The sequence below is a fragment of the Panthera leo genome, chromosome B4, assembly GCF_018350215.1.
Source record: "Panthera leo isolate Ple1 chromosome B4, P.leo_Ple1_pat1.1, whole genome shotgun sequence".
Taxonomy (NCBI): domain Eukaryota; kingdom Metazoa; phylum Chordata; class Mammalia; order Carnivora; family Felidae; genus Panthera; species Panthera leo.
Window position 1 is genome coordinate 27,736,539 of NC_056685.1, and position 18,503 is coordinate 27,755,041.

General features: G+C 36.2%; 1 protein-coding gene across 4 annotated transcripts in view; it reads right to left on the reverse strand.

Annotated features, from left to right (window-relative positions):
- ZNF438 (zinc finger protein 438) overlaps positions 1–18,503 on the reverse strand; it is a 171,306-nt gene that overhangs the window by 111,662 nt on the left and 41,141 nt on the right. The window contains exons 4-5 of one of the 4 annotated variants that reach the window (XM_042945243.1): positions 4,975–5,089; positions 3,619–3,706 (exon numbers count right to left, since the gene is read on the reverse strand). The exons of the other annotated variants lie outside the window; for them this stretch is intronic. The gene's annotated coding sequence lies outside the window, so the exon portion shown is untranslated. The remainder of the gene's footprint in view (positions 1–3,618; positions 3,707–4,974; positions 5,090–18,503) is intronic. 4 annotated transcript variants of the gene reach the window in all.

The window sequence follows — 18,503 nt, forward strand, 5'->3', positions numbered from 1 at the left end:
CCATGATCTTTTCAGTTCTTATGCTGGGCCTGAAGAAATGCTGACTGATACATACTAGGCCTTCAACATTTGTTAAATAACTCAGCAAGAAGGTCTCTTTTTCTGCGTGAAAAATCACAGAGCCCTAATAGAGTACTCTCTTTCAAGTAATAAAGGATAGAAGCAACAAGCAGGTTAAGTCTTCAATACAGAGGCAATAACACAAGAGGCAAAACATAGACAAGCCTTGACAAGAGTTATGATCATAAAAACAGTAAGAATATCACCTAATATTTGCACATTTGTACAGCACTTCCCGATGTATAAAATGTTTTATGTAATTTCAACCCCACAACTTTATAAAGTGGATACTATTAACATGATTGAAACAGCATAAAGTGGCTTTTTTGAGGTCATCCAGCTAGTTAAGCAGCAGAGCGGAGATTTAAACTCTTCCAAAAAGCTATCCCACTCATTAAAAACTCTTTATTTTGTCATGAAATTTTGAAAAGATCTTCCTCCAAATTCCAAAATCAGGGTATACATAATAAGCACCACCCTTTTCCCCTCTCAAGCCACTCAATATCACTTCCTTTACTAGTTCCCATAAAAATTCTCAGAGCTCCCACTGCTGCAGCCTCGATTTCCTCATACCAGAATGATGAAGGGCAAAAGTGAAAAGCAACTTTCAAAAACAAACCTCCTTCCACCTGGGTGTTGTATCCTGTAACTGTTCCCCAAAATAAGGACACTGTCACAGGCATAGGTTTTAAAATCCTTAACTACTGAGGAAACGTCTGGGGTTGTCTGTTCTTCATTTAGAATGAGTCAAATATGACACACACTACCTCTTCATTCCTAAAAGGTGAGGAGTCACCCTCACATTCCCAGCCTTGTGGCAGAGACAGCTGTTCCAAGGACTTGGCTGACTGAATAACACAACTCACAGAACTACAAGTTATACTCTTAGCAACTTTTAAAAATCATTCTAAATGTGTATTTTTGAAGTCTTATTAAAGAATGATAAACTACTGGGGCACCAGTTGGTTGAGCGTCCAACTTTGGCTCAGGTCACCGTCTCACAGTTGTGAGTTCGAGCCCCACATTGGGCTCTCTGCCGTCAGTGCAGAGCCCGCTTCGAATCCTCTATTCCCCTCTCTCTCTGTATCTCCTCCATTCATTCTCTCAAAAATAAGTGAACATTAAAAAAAGAAAAGAATGATAAACTACTGGCATTAGTAATTTAATGTAAATGTGAGGTATAATGAAGGTGAAAATTTATTCATATTAAACCAACTATTTCGACTTACCTCTGAAGCTTATTGAAGATTATTAAACTAAATTATATGAAAAATGCTAAATATCTTATCCAGCGCATAGTAACAAGTCAATAAATGTCAGCTGCTATTAGTAACATTATTGAAGAATTAAAAACAAAACATACAATGGAAGGCCATATTTCAAATGAACATGCAAACAATACATTCTGTGGATTATTTTTTAAATATTTATGCAAAACATAAACAGCTGTTCAATGCATATAAATATATGCATATAAATATTAAAAAAAAACAGTTTGGAAGAATAAATGGCAAAATGATGACCTCTGGGAGGATTGGAGGGTGGTGGTCAAAGGGAACTTTTTAAACAAGGGTATGTATTCCATCTGTAAATAAAATTCAGTTTTTGAAAAGCAAAATAGAAAATACATTTACACAAAATATCTTCGTAAGTTTCTTCAATCCCATGGTTGATTTCAGTAGTACATGAAAAGTTTACTTTTATTTTTAGTTAATGTATTCAAATGATGTCTAAAATCCCATTTTCTTTAGTAAGACCATTCAAACTTTGTTACATACTGCTTTCTATAATCTTCCTAGTGACATTCCTAATTGCTATATTAAAAATACCTGCTTGTGCAAGAAAAATATATTTTACTAAGTTTTAGAACAACTCAATGTATTTAATAAAGGGGCAAGGAGTCTTTCAAAGTCCAGGAAGCCATAAATCAGAACTTCTACATAAAAAGACTACCTTTTCCCCTTAAATTTGCTATGTGTTTACATTTAATAAACCACAGACAAAGAGTCAAGTCCTTGATTCTATTTAAAGCCAAAGGGCTGCCTATTTAAAATCACCATAACAATCTCAAATGTCCTGAGTGTTGCTCTAATTAAAAATCTCTCCTCCAAGGCTCTTCCTAACTTCTAATTCTTGTCTGTGCTATACTGATGCTGGCTTCAAAATTCTACCTTTCCCTCTAGTTTATGACCATAACTTAGACTTTTTCATCCCATTCTTTTTTCTTTCAGATCATCTAGATTTGAGCCTATAAACTGTGGGCAAACCAGGTCACAAGAGCTCTTATTAACTCCCTCAGTGCAGCAAATAGCAGGCCTCCTGTGGTTCAGGCATGGAGGTAAGCCACATGTGCCACAGACCCAACCAGCCTGGGCTCCTTCAATTTACAAATCCAGTTTATAAATTAAAGGCCTCCAGGGTTGTAAAAAGAGACCCACATCTCAACGGATGAGCGTTACAGAAAGTAACCTCTTCCTTGTCCAGGAGACACTGGGCTGAATAGGAAATCCCCACCTCAAAGAGCTGTGGGATTCCATGATTGTGGGAGGCTGTGCAATCTCTTTAGATATATTCAAAACTCAAGAAAGCCCTTTCCTGTAAATTAATGGGATAGAGTATTTGATCAAAAGGTATCTTCCTCTAATTTCAAATAAAATATTCTACTTATAATTTGTAGCTTGTACAGGGTAATTCCAATAATAATTATAATAATATACAGCTTTATTTGTAGAAAATGAAAAGCACATGTATCAACAATGTTTATTCTTCTCCTGGATGCTCAGCTATGACTCATTAATATTAAGCTGCTATACCTACAAAAACATATGATGGTTCCTCCAGTAGTTGATGCTCTTAATTTTTAACACCTTAACTTTGCACAGTAGAACTTCGAACTTTGGTAAAAAGTCCTAGATCTACTATATACTAATTGTCATTGGTCAAGTTACTCGAATGCTCTATGCCTCAGTTTCTAGACTAATGTAAATACTTACCTTAAAGGACAACTGTAAGGATCACTTAACTTGTTATACATAAAATACTAGCATGGTGCCTGACACAGAGTAAAACACTGTACAATTTTTGGCTGTTATTATTATCCTTACCATCAGAAATGTATAGCTCTTGGAAAAAAAACAAATTTAAGCACAGATCACTGCAACCATTGAAGAAATAGGTTCTTTGAGACTGTTTAGTTCTATTAGAACACATTCAAAGTTCCCTACATCATTCTCTCCTGTGCATTCTGATGATTTATTCCCTCCAAATGCTTCAGCGTACCCTGTGCTCTAGTTATCCATTTATTCATCTCCCTCTGGACTATAAATGTCTTGAGAACAGGGATTCTATCTTACCTTGTAGTCTCAACATCTAGCAGAGAGCCTTTCGGAGAGCAAATGCTCTATAAAAACTTAAATGAAACATACCCTTAGCAATTTAACCTCACAAGCCCTTGGCCATGACATCAACTTCCTCGTGCAGAGCTGTGTTTTGCAACTCTTTATTCAAATCACCAAACAGAAGGTATATAACCTTTTACACGATAAAGACATACAGTACCCCTCTATGTACAAGCTGAAGAGGAATCCAGTGTCCCACAGAAGAGTCTAGAATTCAGGTTGTTACTATCAGTAATAAAGGTCTTCCTCTACCAAGAAAAAAAAAAGTATTAGCCATTTATCTGTCTACCTACTCAAGTTTAGTTCTTAAGGACAGAGGCTACTGAATGTTGATCTCTGCATCCCTAGGTGGGTCTACCATTCAATGGCACTTTATAAAAGCCTATCACCTGCATTTTTTATCCAAGCTTCTAGTTTATTTTGAATTTTACTTGAATTTATTCATGACATGTCTTTATTTACTAGAACAAAAAACAAAATTTCTGAAATGAAACAATTCTCTTTTTTTCCCTAGATGCTCTTGGTAGAGAGGGAAATAAAACCCCTCACAGTGATGACCACAGAGAAGAGAAGCAACCAATGTCTGCTGCATGATCTTTTCCATGCTGCTCTGGATGAAGCCTTTGTCAGTGGCTCATCCTCCAGAATTGAGCCAGAACAAAGCCTTTCTTCAAAAAGAGTCACCCTTTGACTGCGGTATAGATTGTATTCAGTCAGCACTGTTTCCTCACTCTTTCACAGCTGTGACATGTTCATTATTTCAAAATTCTATCTGCCCACCCTGCTTATGACCATGCCCAGTTTAGCTTATGACAAAAAGCCAGCTCGGGCAGCATCCTATTGCTGATCTCATGAAACATAAATTCAGCAGTAGCAGCCTTTTTACCACTCAGGAGCCCAGCAATGACAGACCTTCAGTGTGATCTTTAGCCTGATGTCTGAGTATTATCACACAGTGGGCCTACCTCCCAGCATTCTCAATCCGAAGCACACATCGCAATGTAAAAGGTAATAACTTTCTGGGAGTCTAGATAAATATCTTTCTCAGGGAAAAATAGTGATTTAACATTCCTCTGAGTCATTCTATTACCAAACTACTTCCAGGTGTTATAATTGGGACTCCCCACCACAACATGTGTCACTTACCTAATATTAGGTCAGAGCATAAATACACAAGTCACATAGGATCCCTTCTTCTAACTCTCCTACTCAAAGTAGTAAGATAAGTGATTTATTCCTCTTGACTTTGCAAGATGAAATTAAGATGACTTCTTTGCTTAATGAAATTAAAAATAAAAATGCTGTCAAACAGAAACTTCTTTGCTATCCTTGGTGCCCTGGTCAGTCATGGAGTTTTAAAGTTAGAAAGGATCCCAGCGAGTCATCTTCCTCATTTAACAGACCTAGCCTGAGGCCCAGGAAAGTTGAGTGGTTTGCCAGGGTCACACAAAAAAACAGAGAACCAAAGCTGGAAAAAGGCTTTCCTGCCTCCTCAGCCCATGTGCTTTCCACATACCACACTAAGATGAGACTCTTGCCAAGAACTTCACCATGACCCACAATCCTGGAGAGGCCGTTCTCAGCTTCACCTCACTCCCTACATCTTGGTAGTCCAGCCACATAATTATCTGCTAAAAAACAAAATATGAGAAAGACAAGACTTCCATCTCTAAAAATAGCTTCAACATCACTGTTTTCTTAAAGATATTACCCCTACCAACCGCTACAGGCTTCTTCCTTCCACACTGTTTCTAAGACAAGTGTAAGTGTTATCTAAGTATTATCTAAGATCCTACTCCCCTAAATAGTCCTCAAGTATATTGGGAAAAAAATGGGAAAGCCCCACATACAAGCACCCTTATTAATAGAAAGGGAATGGAGCTGACACCCACTTGAGGTCACCACATGACTAGGAGCATTCAAGGTACGGTAATAGCCTATCAGAGACTCAAAGCAGAAAGAGGACAGCTTCTGTCACTGAATAAATATTAATGAGAATCTAAGTGCCATGCCCTTTGTAACTTGATATAGGAATGACAGGGACATCTTAGAAAACAAGCTGACTAGTAAATAACTGTGAATATTCCCACAAATTCAAAAAATCAAAACCAAATTAAACAAAGATAAATGTTAAACCACAGAGCAAAAAGTCCAAAACACAATGGAAACAAAAAATAATTTAAAACAGAAAGCTTTAAACAAGATCAATGAAGTAAAGCCAATTAGATTAATTTTAGCAATAAATATAAATGAGTTAAAATATCCTTAAAAGACAAAGGTTCTCACCAGGTTAAAAAATGAAATCTATGCTCTACTTTTAGTAAATATCTAAAACACATGAAAATAAAGAAAAAATATAAATAAGTATAAAGACATATAGGAAAATATAAACTAAGGTAGCAATATTCATGTCGGCTAAAACACAAAGCACATGGCAAAAATTAGGAAGAGACTCATTATTCTGACACAAGGTATAACTCTTAATTGAGATGCTGACAGCAAATAATACATCAACACACATTCAAAAATAAAAACTGATATAACGAAAAATTAACAAAATAAATTACTGATCTACATCTTTAAACCTTTGACTGACTAAACCAAAAAATAATTATAGAAGAGTTGACAACATAATAAATAATTCTAGTAGAAACCGTACTTCAAATTTTGAATTTTGACTTTTCCCAGGTTAATAGTATGTCATAACATTGAACAACTATAATACTGAACTCTCATGATGCTGGGCAGGGCTGCAGCTCCTAGTCAGCTATGTGATCCCGAAGGGAAACAACCAATACACTTAAAACCATGCTGTACACATACAATTTAAGAATTTAGAAAAGTATATCAGTGAATTCTAAGGATGCTAGGGTCCCATCCCAATACATCAAATCATACGCTAGAAAGTGTACTGAGAATTCATTTACTTTCCTTTCTGGTTTAAGGATATTCAATTCATGTATTACTGCTTATATTGTGTATACTGATTTACCTAAATGGATTTGTCAGGCTGACTCAGTTTCAGTCTTACACAGAAGTCTTCTACTGTTAGACAGAAGTTAATCTTTCACTAGTTAAATAACTTTCAAAATTTGTGGAATGTTTTTTTAAAACAACATTACTGAAGTATAGTTTATATACAAATACAAATACAAAATTTTATATACAAAATATATCTTAGTGTACATTTCAATGTATTTTATAAACATATATATCCATATAATCACCACCACTTAGGATCCAGAACACACTCATCATGCCAAAAAGTTCTCTCATACTCAATCCAGGTCAATTACACTGAACTCAGCTACAGGCAATAACTTGTCTGCTTATTGTCACCAAAGATTAAATATGCCTTTTCTAACATTTCTAATGTAGTAATCCAAGGCAGTAAATTGAATCATGGAATTTGTGTTCTTTTGTGTCTGGCTTATATTACTCAGCAAAATGTTTCTGAGATTCATTCATGTTATGTCTATCAGTACTTTATCCCTTTTTATTGCCAAGCAGTATTCCGTTGCATGGATACAGCACAATGTGTTTATCTCGTCACTAGTTGAAGGACATTTGGTCCTAGCTTGAGGCTATCATTAATAAAGCTGCTATGAAAATTCATGTACAAGTGTGTATGTAAACTCATTTTTATTTCTTTGGGGTAAATATTTACAAGTAAAATTGTTGCATTTTATGGTAATAATATGCTTACCTTTATAACACTGCCAAACTATTTTCTAAAATGGTCTTATCATTTAAAAAAATGGTTTTATCATTTAACTTTCCCTATGGCAAAATATATGAAAGTGGAATTGGTCGACACCCCAGCTAACACTTGCTCTTTTTAAATTTTAACTATTCTGATGAATATACAGTGGTATCTCATTGTATTGATTTGCTGTTTTCTGAGGTCTAATGATGTTGAACCTCTTTTCCTGTGCTGCACTGGCCATTCATTATTTTCTTGTGCATATATTTTTTAACTGGGTTGTCTTATTATTAATGAGTTGTAAAAGTCCTTTATATATTCTGAGCACAAGTCATTTGTCAGGTATACGTATTGTGAATATGTTCTGTTTAAAGATTACCTTTTCATTTTCTTAATGATGTCTTTAGAAGAATAGAAGTTTTAAATTTTGATAGAGTCCCATTTGTCAATCATTCTTCTATGGGTCATGCTTTTTGTGTCCTAAGATCTCTTTGCATATCCCAAGTTCACAAATATTTTCTCCTGTGATTTTTTTTTTTTCTAGTTTTAGTCTTTTGAGTTTAGATCCATGATTCTTTTCAAGATATTTTTGTACATGAAGAGGTATGGGTTAAGGTTAATTTTTTCACATTTGGATATCCAGGTGTTCTAACATGTTATATTGAAAGACTATTCTGTCTCCATTTAAATACCTTAGCATCAATATCAAAAATCAATCGACATATGTGTGTGGGTCTATTTCTGGATTCTCTATTCTATTCCATGAATATATGTCTACTTTAGGCCAACACTGCCTTGATCACTGTAGTTTTAAAGAGAAAGCTTTAAAATGTAGAGGAAGTCTTGAAATTAGGTAGTGAAAACTTTCCAATACAGTTCTTCTTTGTCAATTCTTTTTTTTTTTAATTTTTTTTACTTTTCTAGGTCCTTTAAATTTCCATATAAATTCAAAATCCAATTTCTAATTTTTCACTGCTAGTATATACACATAAAACTGATTTTGTAAATCTACCTTGTGTCCTGCAATCTTGTTAAATTCAATTACAAACTCTAGTGGCATTCAGGAGGTTTCTCAGCATTTTCTCTACACATGATCATGTTTTGTCAAATAAAGAGGTTTCATTTCTACTTTGCCAATCTGTATGCCATTTCTTTCTTTTTATCGTTTATTACACTGACTGGGGCTTCCATTATAGTGTTTGACAGGCATAAAGAGGGGAGTGGGGATCCTTGGCTTGCTTCCTATCTTAGGGGGAAAGCATTGGAACTTGTGACTTTAATAAGATTTTAGTTAGAAGTTATATGTAGATGTCTTTTGTCAAGTTGAGAAAGCTCCCTTCTGCTTCTAGTTTCCCAAGAGGTTCGTTCTCTGAATGGCTGTTGAATTTAGTCCGAATGGCTGTTGAATTTAGTCCAATGCTTTCTCTGCAAGGATTGAGAGGATCACATAGCTTTTTTCCCATTTTTCCTGTTAAAGTGATGACTTAGAGTGGAAGAGAGCCAAAGCATAGGAGACTCTTAAAAACTGAGAACTGAGGGTTGATGGGGGGTGGGAGGGAGGGTAGGGTAGGTGATGGGTATTGAAGAGGGCATCTTTTGGGATGAGCACTGGGTGTTGTATGGAAACCAATTTGACAATAAATTTCATATATTAAAAAAATAAAGTGATGACTTATACTAGTGGATTTTCCAATATTAAACCAAACTTGAACCCCAACAATAAACCTGTTTTTATACACTGCTGGATTTGATTTGCTAATTTTTAAAAATTTTTCATCTACATTCATGAAAGATATCTGTTCATAGTTTTCTTGTAATGTCTTTATCTTGATTTGGTATTAATGTAATGTTGGTGTCCTAAAATGAGTTAGGAAGTGTTCTTTCTTCCTCTATTTTCTGAATTATTCCTCTTTTAAATGTTCGATAGAATTCATCAGTTAAAACATGTATGGGCGTAGAGTTATTTTGGTTTGGGGTTTTGGTTTGCTTTGTTTGCATGGAAAGGATTTTAACTAAAATATCACTTCTTTAAAAGATACAGTACTATTCTAATTTTATATTTCTTCCTGAGTCAATTTCAGTAATGTTTGTCTTCCAAGTAATTTATCTGTTTCATCAAAGTTGTCAAACTTATTTCTAGAGGTTTGGAATATTTCTTCTATATGTTTGTTTTTTTTTTTTTTTGAAAGAGCGCATGAGTGAGGAAGAAGGGCAGAGGAAGAGAGAGAATCTTAAGTGGGCTCCATGCTTAGTGGACCCCGACGTGGGGCTCGATCCCACAAACGTTGGATCATGACCTGAGTCAAAATCAAGAGTTAGACGCTCAACTGCCTGAGCCACCCAGGCACCCCTATATGTTTGTAATTTCTATAGAATATGTAATGATGCCTCCCCCTTTCAATCCTGATATTATACTTACTAGCGTGTTTTCTTCCTTCTTTATTTTTCTTGATTAGACTAGCTAGAGGTTTATTCATCTTTTCAAGGAGCTTACTTTTGGTTTCCTTGATTATCTGTTGATTAACTGCTTTCTATTTCATCGATTTCTGTTCTTTTTGATCATTTTCTTCCTTCTACTTACTTTAGTTTTAATTTGTTCTTCTTTTCCTAGCTTCTTAAAGTGGACATTTAGATCATTTATTTTACACCTTTCTTCTTTCTAATACATGCATTTAAAGCTAAACATTTGTCTAAACACTGCTTCAGCTATACCCCACATATTCTCACGTGTTTTAATTCTGATTCACTTCAAAACAACTTTTAATTTCCCTTTTTTTTTTTAACCAATGCGTTAGAAGCATACGATATAATTACAAATAATGAGGATTTTTCAGATATCTCTCTGATATTGATTTCTAACCTAATTGTTGGGACCAAAGGACATACTCTGCATAATTTCCGTCATTTTAAACTTAATGAGACTTGTTTTATGTATTAGTATATGCTGGGTTATGTTGATGAATGTTCCATGTGCACTTAAAAAGAATGTATATTCTGCTATTCTTGAATGGAATGTTTTATAAATGTCAATGAAATTACGATAATTTACAGTGTTGTTATACACATCTATAGCCTTCCTGATATTCTTTGTACTTATCCCATCAATTTTACACGAATGCTGAAATGTCCAACTATAATAGAAGATTTCTCAATGTATTCTTTCAGCTTATCAGTTTCTGCTTCATGTATTTTGACAACGTAATATTAGTTGCATTTCAACTTAAAGTTATTATTTCTTCTTGATGAATCAGTCCATTTATCATTATGAAGTGTCCCTTTTTCATCTTATTAACATCACTTGTTCTGAAGTCCACTTTGATATTAACATAGCCACTCCAGTGTTCTTATATTAGAACCTACATTGTATATATTTTTCCACCCTTTTTCTAACCTATTTTAAGACTTTCTTGAGAACAACACAGCGTTTACTCTTTTTTATTCAATCTGACAACTTTTGCCTTTTATTTAGACTACATCATTTAATGTGATTATTGATACAGTTATATGTAGTTCTATCATGTTGTTGTAGGTTTTCTATCTGTCCCTTCTGTTCTTTGTTCCTTTTCCCCTTTTTCCCTATCTTCTTTTGGATTATTTTTTAGGAGTTCATTTCATATCCACCATTGGTTTCTTATTAATTAAAACTGTTTTTGCTAATCCTTTTAAGTGGATGCTCTCTTTAACTTATAATCTACCTTCAAAAAATATTACACGTTCATATATAAAACTCTTGCCACAACATGCTTCCTTTCTCCCATCCAATTCTTTGAGCTATTGTCATACATTTTATTTTTACAGGTTAAAATCCCATTAGATAGACACTGTTTTATTTTTTGCTTCAAACAGTTACCTTTTTAAAAAACTAAAATGCAAAAAAAAAAAAATTATGTTTATCCACATATGAACCATTTCAGGTTCAGGGATTCTTTATTCCTTTGTATACTCCAAATTTCCATCTGGTATCATTTTCCTTTTGCTTAAAGAAATTTCTTTAATATTTCTTGTAAGTCTGCTGGTCATAAGTTGTCTCAAGTTTTGAGACCAAAAAAAAGCTATTTCTCCCTTATTTTGTTTCCTTCTTAATTTCCTAAAAATGTTTGTTAGCTATATAATACTATGTTGACAATTTTTTAGCACTGAAAAACATGCTATTAAACTGCCTTCTGGTTTGAACAGTTTCTGAAAAGCCTGCTGCCTAAAGTTCTTGACTTTATTCCTTTGTATGCAATATATTTTCTCCCCTCTGACCAGTTTTAAGATTTTTCTCTTTATCATTGATATTCAGCAATTTTCTTATGATGTGCCTTGGTGTGTGTGTGTGTGTTATCTTGTCTGGGGTCTTTTTAATTTTTTGGATCTGTGGGTTTATAGTTTACTTCAAACTGGGGAAATTTTCAACCATTATTTATTTAAATTTTTTCCTCTCTCGCCCTCCCCCCAAATCTGAGAATCCATTATACTTAGGTTAGACTCATGGTACTTCTATAGGGCCCCAAGTTGCTGTTCATCTTTTTCAATCTTTGTTCTCTCTATCCTATGGTTGAATTCTCAGTATGTTTTCAAGTTCACTGACCTTGTCTCCCAAAAACTCTAATCTGCACTTAATCACACCTAGTTACTGTATTTTTAAATCTCTGGATGTTCTGATTTTTTCTTTTTTATATTTTGTATTTCACCCCTCATTATGCTTATGACCATGGACCATATTTATAAAAGCTGCTTTAATGTACTTGTCTGCTAATTGCACCATCTCTGTTATTTCAGAGTCTATTTCTATTGTCTCCTGGTTATGAAAATTTTCTCTTGCTTTTTTATTGACTAGATGCAATTTACTGCTAATTTTATGTTGCTGAGTGCTAGATTTTGTTGTATTAATTTATAGAGTGTTAAACTTCTGCCAGACAGTTAAGTTACCTGATTCTTTTGAGGGTTGGTTGTAAGCTCTTTCAGGACTTGTGTAGAGAAACCTTTATTCTAGGGTTCATTCTTATGAAGAGCTGGTAAGTTTTCATTTCTTACAGGCTGCCCTTGCCAGCTTCTAGGGGTTTCAAATTGCATGCACAGTTTGGTGCTCAGCCAGATCCTCAAGAATACCCCTATGTAGGTTTCAGGAATGCTTTCTGTGCCCAACACGCTCCTCTCCAGGAGAATGAGATTTTAAGTGAATCAGACTTCCCTATCCTGCCTCCTTACTACTTCCTTCCCTGCTCCACAGTGAAAGATATTTCACTTCTAGATTCAGGTTACTGAACTGTAAAGGTTGAAAGGAAAACTGGCCTCCCTTTAAAAAACTCCCTTTAAAAACTGACTTCCCTTTAAAAACTTGCTTAGCATACCTTACTAAAAAAGGAGGAGGTGATGTAAAAGGTGCTTTATTTACACACACACACACACACACACACACGTGTGTGTGTATATATGTATGTATGTATGTACATATATACATACACATACACACACACACACACACACACACACACACACACCAGGAATTTAATACAAAAAAAACACAGATTTTGCTTCTTAAGAAGCTTATGCTGAATAGGTAATAATATTGATAAATATTAAAAAGTAGGATTATCTACATCCAAACCATAATTATGCACAAAAAAAGTATTTATTTCATTACCTTTGTTCTTAAAAATATTAGCCCTTTACTACTTGTGTTGGTAGATGCCCGAACTGAAGCCCTCACTAAACCATTAAATAGCCTATATATCTACTGGGGGAAAAAAATGAGCAGATGTTTTTGGGGAGGTTGAAGACATGTATGTGGGTAGCAGGAAGCAAATGTTTCCTCTAAGGCTAGACTGTCATAAGCCAAGCTGGTATCTTTTTTTAATTCAAGTGAAAATAATAATGCAAATATCACTTTCGAGTTTTCTTTGAATTATGTTATAAGCATAACCAAGAGTCACTGAATGGTCTTTTAAAATAAAGATTCTTACCCAGGGATGGGACTAGGGAGAGATGAGTGAGGCATCTAAGGTGTCCATTCACTTCTCCATGGTCCCAGATCTGTTCTTAACAAGCACATAACATGAGAGTACTGAAATTCCTTGCTACTCAGAGTGGGATCCATGCATCGGCATCAACATTACCTGGGAACTTGTTAGAAGTGTAGAATCTTGGGCCCCACCACAGATTTAATCAAAACCTCATTTTAATAAGATATCCAGGTGATTCATATATATATTAAAGTTTGAAAAGCAGGACCCTAGTTTATCCATTTCTTCTATTATTGAACTTCCATATTATTTTCAATTATTTTGCTTTAACTATTTTTCTATAACATTATATAGAACTCTCCTGCACATATCTTTGTGTTCTTGAGTAATTATCTTACCAGAAGGAACACATTAAAGTGGGAATTCTAGGGGTGGCACCTGGGTGGCTCAGCTGCTTAAGTGGCTGACTCTTGATTTCAGCTCAGGTCATGATCTCGAGGTTCGTGGGTTCAAACCCCACACTGGGCTCTGTGCTCACAGCACAGAGCCTGCTTTTGGATCCTGTCTTCCTCTCTCTCTCTCCAACCCTCTCTGACTCGTGTTCATGCACTCTCTCAAAAATAAATAAATGTTAAAAAAAATTTTTTTTAAGTGGGAAATTCTAGGTTATTATGTGTTCTTTCAAATTTGAAACTTCTAACCTGCTGTGGTCTGAGAAACCAGTTAACCAGGCTTGTTGGAGTTAGGAGTCAGAGAATTCACAGATCAATGTAAAAAGTGGTTATGCACTTGAACTTGAATCCCAGCTCTGACAAAACCAGCCGTGTTAACTATGGGTGATGATGTAACCTGTCCAAGACAGTTTCCTCATCTGTTAAATGGGGACTATAACAGTATATACCTCACAGGATTGCCATGACGATTAAGTTAGTTAAAACAGATAAAGCACTTAAAACATTGTGTTATTTATATGTTTGCAATTAAGAGGAAAACTAGCAAATAAAGAGGCTCTAAGTGCACCTGATATACCATTTTAGGGTCTGAATTTTCAAGTATCAGCCAAATGTAGCATATAAAAAGCCTCTTTCCTCTCATCCCTGATCCTTGGATCTGTTCTAAGTAGATGAGATTGACAGAGAAAAGTGTATTACATTTAAGAAATGCTCCTTCCCTTTCTTTATTACATCATTATTGGTTTTAGAAGGAATGTGGATATATACGTCTTCTGCTAAGGCCAGGTGCAATACTTAATCTTGATTGCCTAGATGCAGGAGGTCAAGAACCATGATGCATAGGCAATGGTCACACTACCTATACAATCAAGTCGGCACTACTGTTTATCTCTCCTCCTAGGAGAATTCCTGGCTCAGGGCAAGGCAGGAATCTCAATACAGGACATAATCCAAATTGTAGGTTTTGAGTCAGAGCAGAAGTTTTGTCTGGGTAAGGTCAATACAGTAACGAGGAAGAAGTCACATCTAAAGGACAGAGATAGGTAAAATGGGAAAGGAGGCAGCAAAGTCAGAAACCCAGAGAAGACAGAGAAACAAAATGCGATTCAAGGTGAAAGCATGTGAAGGAGTTCAGGCTTTCCTGGTCACAACAGGGTATTCATCATAGCGCTGATTTCATACTGGTCTGCCGAGCACATGCTGGGTGGGACAGGCCCTGGTGCTGCCAGAAGCACTGTCACGCTGGAGGCAACTTTTAGATGTGCCATCCTATTATTTAGGTCCTAGCTACCAGAAGCAATCAAACATGAAGCACTTTAGTATCCAGAGACTCTGAAAATTACTCTTTCTTATGTCATTAATTCCAAGTTCCAAGGTTCAAGGGTTATAAAGAAACTGGAATTTGCATGAATAGCATTATTCAGGTCTAACTAAAAGCACTTATAACAAAGCTCTCTATTACTTAAATCATATTTTTGTCTAAGAGAAGGTAAGGGAATGGCTATATCCCTCTCAATGAAACATTCACACACGATCACTAATTCTCAGAGTTTCTGAGGTAAGGGAAAGAATGAGGTGACTTTTCCATTTCTAGCAAACTCTGATCAAAGGCTATTAAAAAAAAAAGCTATTTCCAAGTATCATGCTCTTTACTTCTGCGACTCAGTGAACTTTTGTTTAATAACTAAAATCTATCGGGGAATTTGTTGTGTTTATTGTTTACTTTAGACCAAAAACTAATAAAAAATAAATTTTAAATTATTACTCAAAGTAATTTCCTTAGATGGAGACCTGGCCAATCCGAGTGGAATCAACCTTGATAGTAGTTCCTCTTTTTCTTAAATATTGGAAACTTCATTAGAAGTGCTTACCCTTTATTGGTAAAAGCTTCCAATATAAACGCAGGCAGAGGAATCTGAGGAATACTCTGAGAGTAAGTGTTCTGAAAAAAAATAAAAGAGTCTAAAAACACATATACTCTCAGAGTTGGGAAGATCTACAAATCAATTCTCATCTCCATTTTCCCTCCACAACTTGTAGAGTCTCAATCTGATCAGCCTCAACTTGTACACTGCCAGTGCTGGAGAACTCACTGTCCAGTGGAGCAGCTCAGTGTTACTTTTAAGCAAGTGTACTTGTTGCCAACTTATGCAATATAGCATTCATTACACTAAGCAGAAATCTCTCTGTAACTTCTCCCATTGCTTCTAGCCAGGTCTTTCCATAGCTCTAAAGCTCTAGTTCCTCTTCTACTCGAAAGGAATTCCAAATACAGAAACTTGGAATAATAAAGCTGCAAAACTTCTAGTGTAACCTCACTTACTATGTGCGCTGTAATTTTGTTTTCTCTAGATCTCCCTCCACTGGTATCAGGCTAGAGGCTGAACCGGTTGAGATGAGGGTGTAGGGCAGGGAGTAACAAGGATTTAGTGGAGTCCAATGAACTTGGAGAACTTAAGGAACTGCAAAAAGGCAATTTACTAGAGCAAAGTGAGCTAGGCAGAGAATGGTAGGAGATACAGTCAGCTGGCAGAACACACAGGGCCTGGTAGAACATGGTGAGACTTGGGGTTTCATCCTGAGTGTAATGGGTAGTCACCCAAGGGTTCTGGACAGAGAAACAGACAGGGACTGTTGAACATTTTTAAAAACCACTTATTGGGTGCCTGGGTGGCTCAGTTGGTTAAGCATCCGACTTTGGGTCAGGTCAGGACCTCACAGTCTGTGGCTTCGAGCCCAGTGTCAGGCTCTGTGCTGACAGCTCAGAGCCTAGAGCCTGCTTCGGATTCTGTGTCTCCCTCTCTTTCTGTTCCTCCCCTGTTTGCGTTCTGTCTCTGTCTCTGTCTCTCTCAAAAATAAATAAACATTAAAAAGAAAACCCCACCTTTGCTCTTATATGGAGAACTGACCAGAGTGGTACAAGGAGGAGATAAGGAAGACCAGTTAGAAGACTGTTGCTATCATCCAGGTAACTTGGGATGATGACAGGTTGTATTATATTAGGGTAGTAGTAGGGGGGTGGTGGCAATACAGGGGTATTTGGGATATATGTACAAGACAGGACGTATAAACCTTACTGATGGGCTGGACATGGGTTAAGAAGGAAAGAGAAAACTCAAGATGGCTTCTGGTTTTTGGCCTGAGCAACTGTGTGTACCATTTACTGAGATAAAGAAGGAGGAGACAGGAACAGGTTTGGGGAGGAGAATTCAAGAGTTCTACTTCACACATGTTAGGTTGGAAATGTTTATTAGACTTTCAAATAGATGTTGAAGAGGCAGGCATAGAAATGAGCCTAGAGCTCACAGGAGAGATCAAGGTAAAAAAATAAAGCTGGGAGAACAGAAAGCATTTAAAACAAGGGGTCACATGAGACTGCACAGAGAATAAATGTAGAAGGCAGCCGAGGACTAAGCCCTAGAGAATGCCAACTTTTGGAGACCATACAGAAGAGAAGATAACAAAAGAGACTTTGTAATTTTGTGTGTATTTTATACTTTCCAGTGTAAGACTGGAGACTTAGAACTACAGAAAGACATAGCTAAAACTGATAGGGGGAAGTTATAGAGAGATAGATTTCTGCACAGTGTAATGGGCACTACAATGAATAAGTTGTTAAGTAACTCTTATTCTTCTTCATAAAGCAGCTGGAATTACAGTTAACCCTTGAATAACACGGGTTTGAACTGTGGGGGTCCACTTACATGTGGATTTTTTTTCCATACAGTATCATACTGTAAATGTATTTTCCTTACAATTCTCTTAATAACATTTTCTTTTCTCCAGCTTGCTTTATTGTAAGAACACAATATATCACACATATAACATACAAAATATGTGTATGTGTTAATCGACTATTTAGTTACTGGCATGTCTGCCTGTCAACAAGAGGCTATTAGTAGTTAAGTTTTGAGGGAGTCAAAAGCTGTATGTGGATTTTTGACTTTGGGGTGGGGCAGGACCCCCAAAGCCCACATTGTTCGAGGGTTGACTGTATTTTATATCCACCAAGTCCACACCTAGTCATCATTATCTTCAAAAACCACCTTTCAAAGTCACATACCTACTCTTTTTCTGAGTCCCGACCTATTGACTGAACCTGGATAGCTGCATTTCAACTTGTCAGCTGCTCAATTACCCCATCTCTGGCCTCTGGCATTTGTCCTAGCTTCTGGATCCAAATTTTCACCCCCAACTAACAACTTCTAGTTGCCCAGCACTGACCAGGAGGCAGGTTGAGATCATGTTTCCCAGAGCTGCCAGAAGTTCTTGGCTTATGATCAATGAAGCACACAATGAGTGAGTGTTCAGCAGTTAATCAAGTGACAGAGAACAACTGACATGTTAGGGAACTGTGGAACGAGCCAGATCAAGGCTGGAACAGGGACCGAGAGATTGTACTCCAAGCTAGTCACCCCAGGGGAATCTGCTCTAGGTCACCCAGTGTGATCAGACATCCTTTAACCCAGAAGAGTTGAGCACTCTAAAGTTTACCATGTATCCATGGACTAAGAGTTTCCTGGAAGCCGATAACATTATGAACCAAACAGGAGGTACTTTACACCACACTTCAGCGCCCCTTCGTTCTGCACCAAACTCTCAGGTGCAGCCTAGAGATATTGTTACTTTCCCCACCACATCTAGAAAAGGAATTTCAAACTATTTTTGTGTTTGGGAAGATTAAATGAGATCATAAATAAAGTGTCTGGTACATAGAAAGTGCTCAATACATAATAGCTACTCACATTTATACTTTAGATGACCACAAAATAACAGTCAGGCAGCTGAATGGTAAAGTAGGTCTCTAAAAACTACTTTTAATGCTCTTCTTTAGCACAAAAGAATAATAAAAGGGTTTTTTTGTTTGTTTTTTATGTATGAACTATCATATGACCAATGGAATTTAAACTTGTCCCAAAAAAGCTCTCTTCCATTTTTCTGA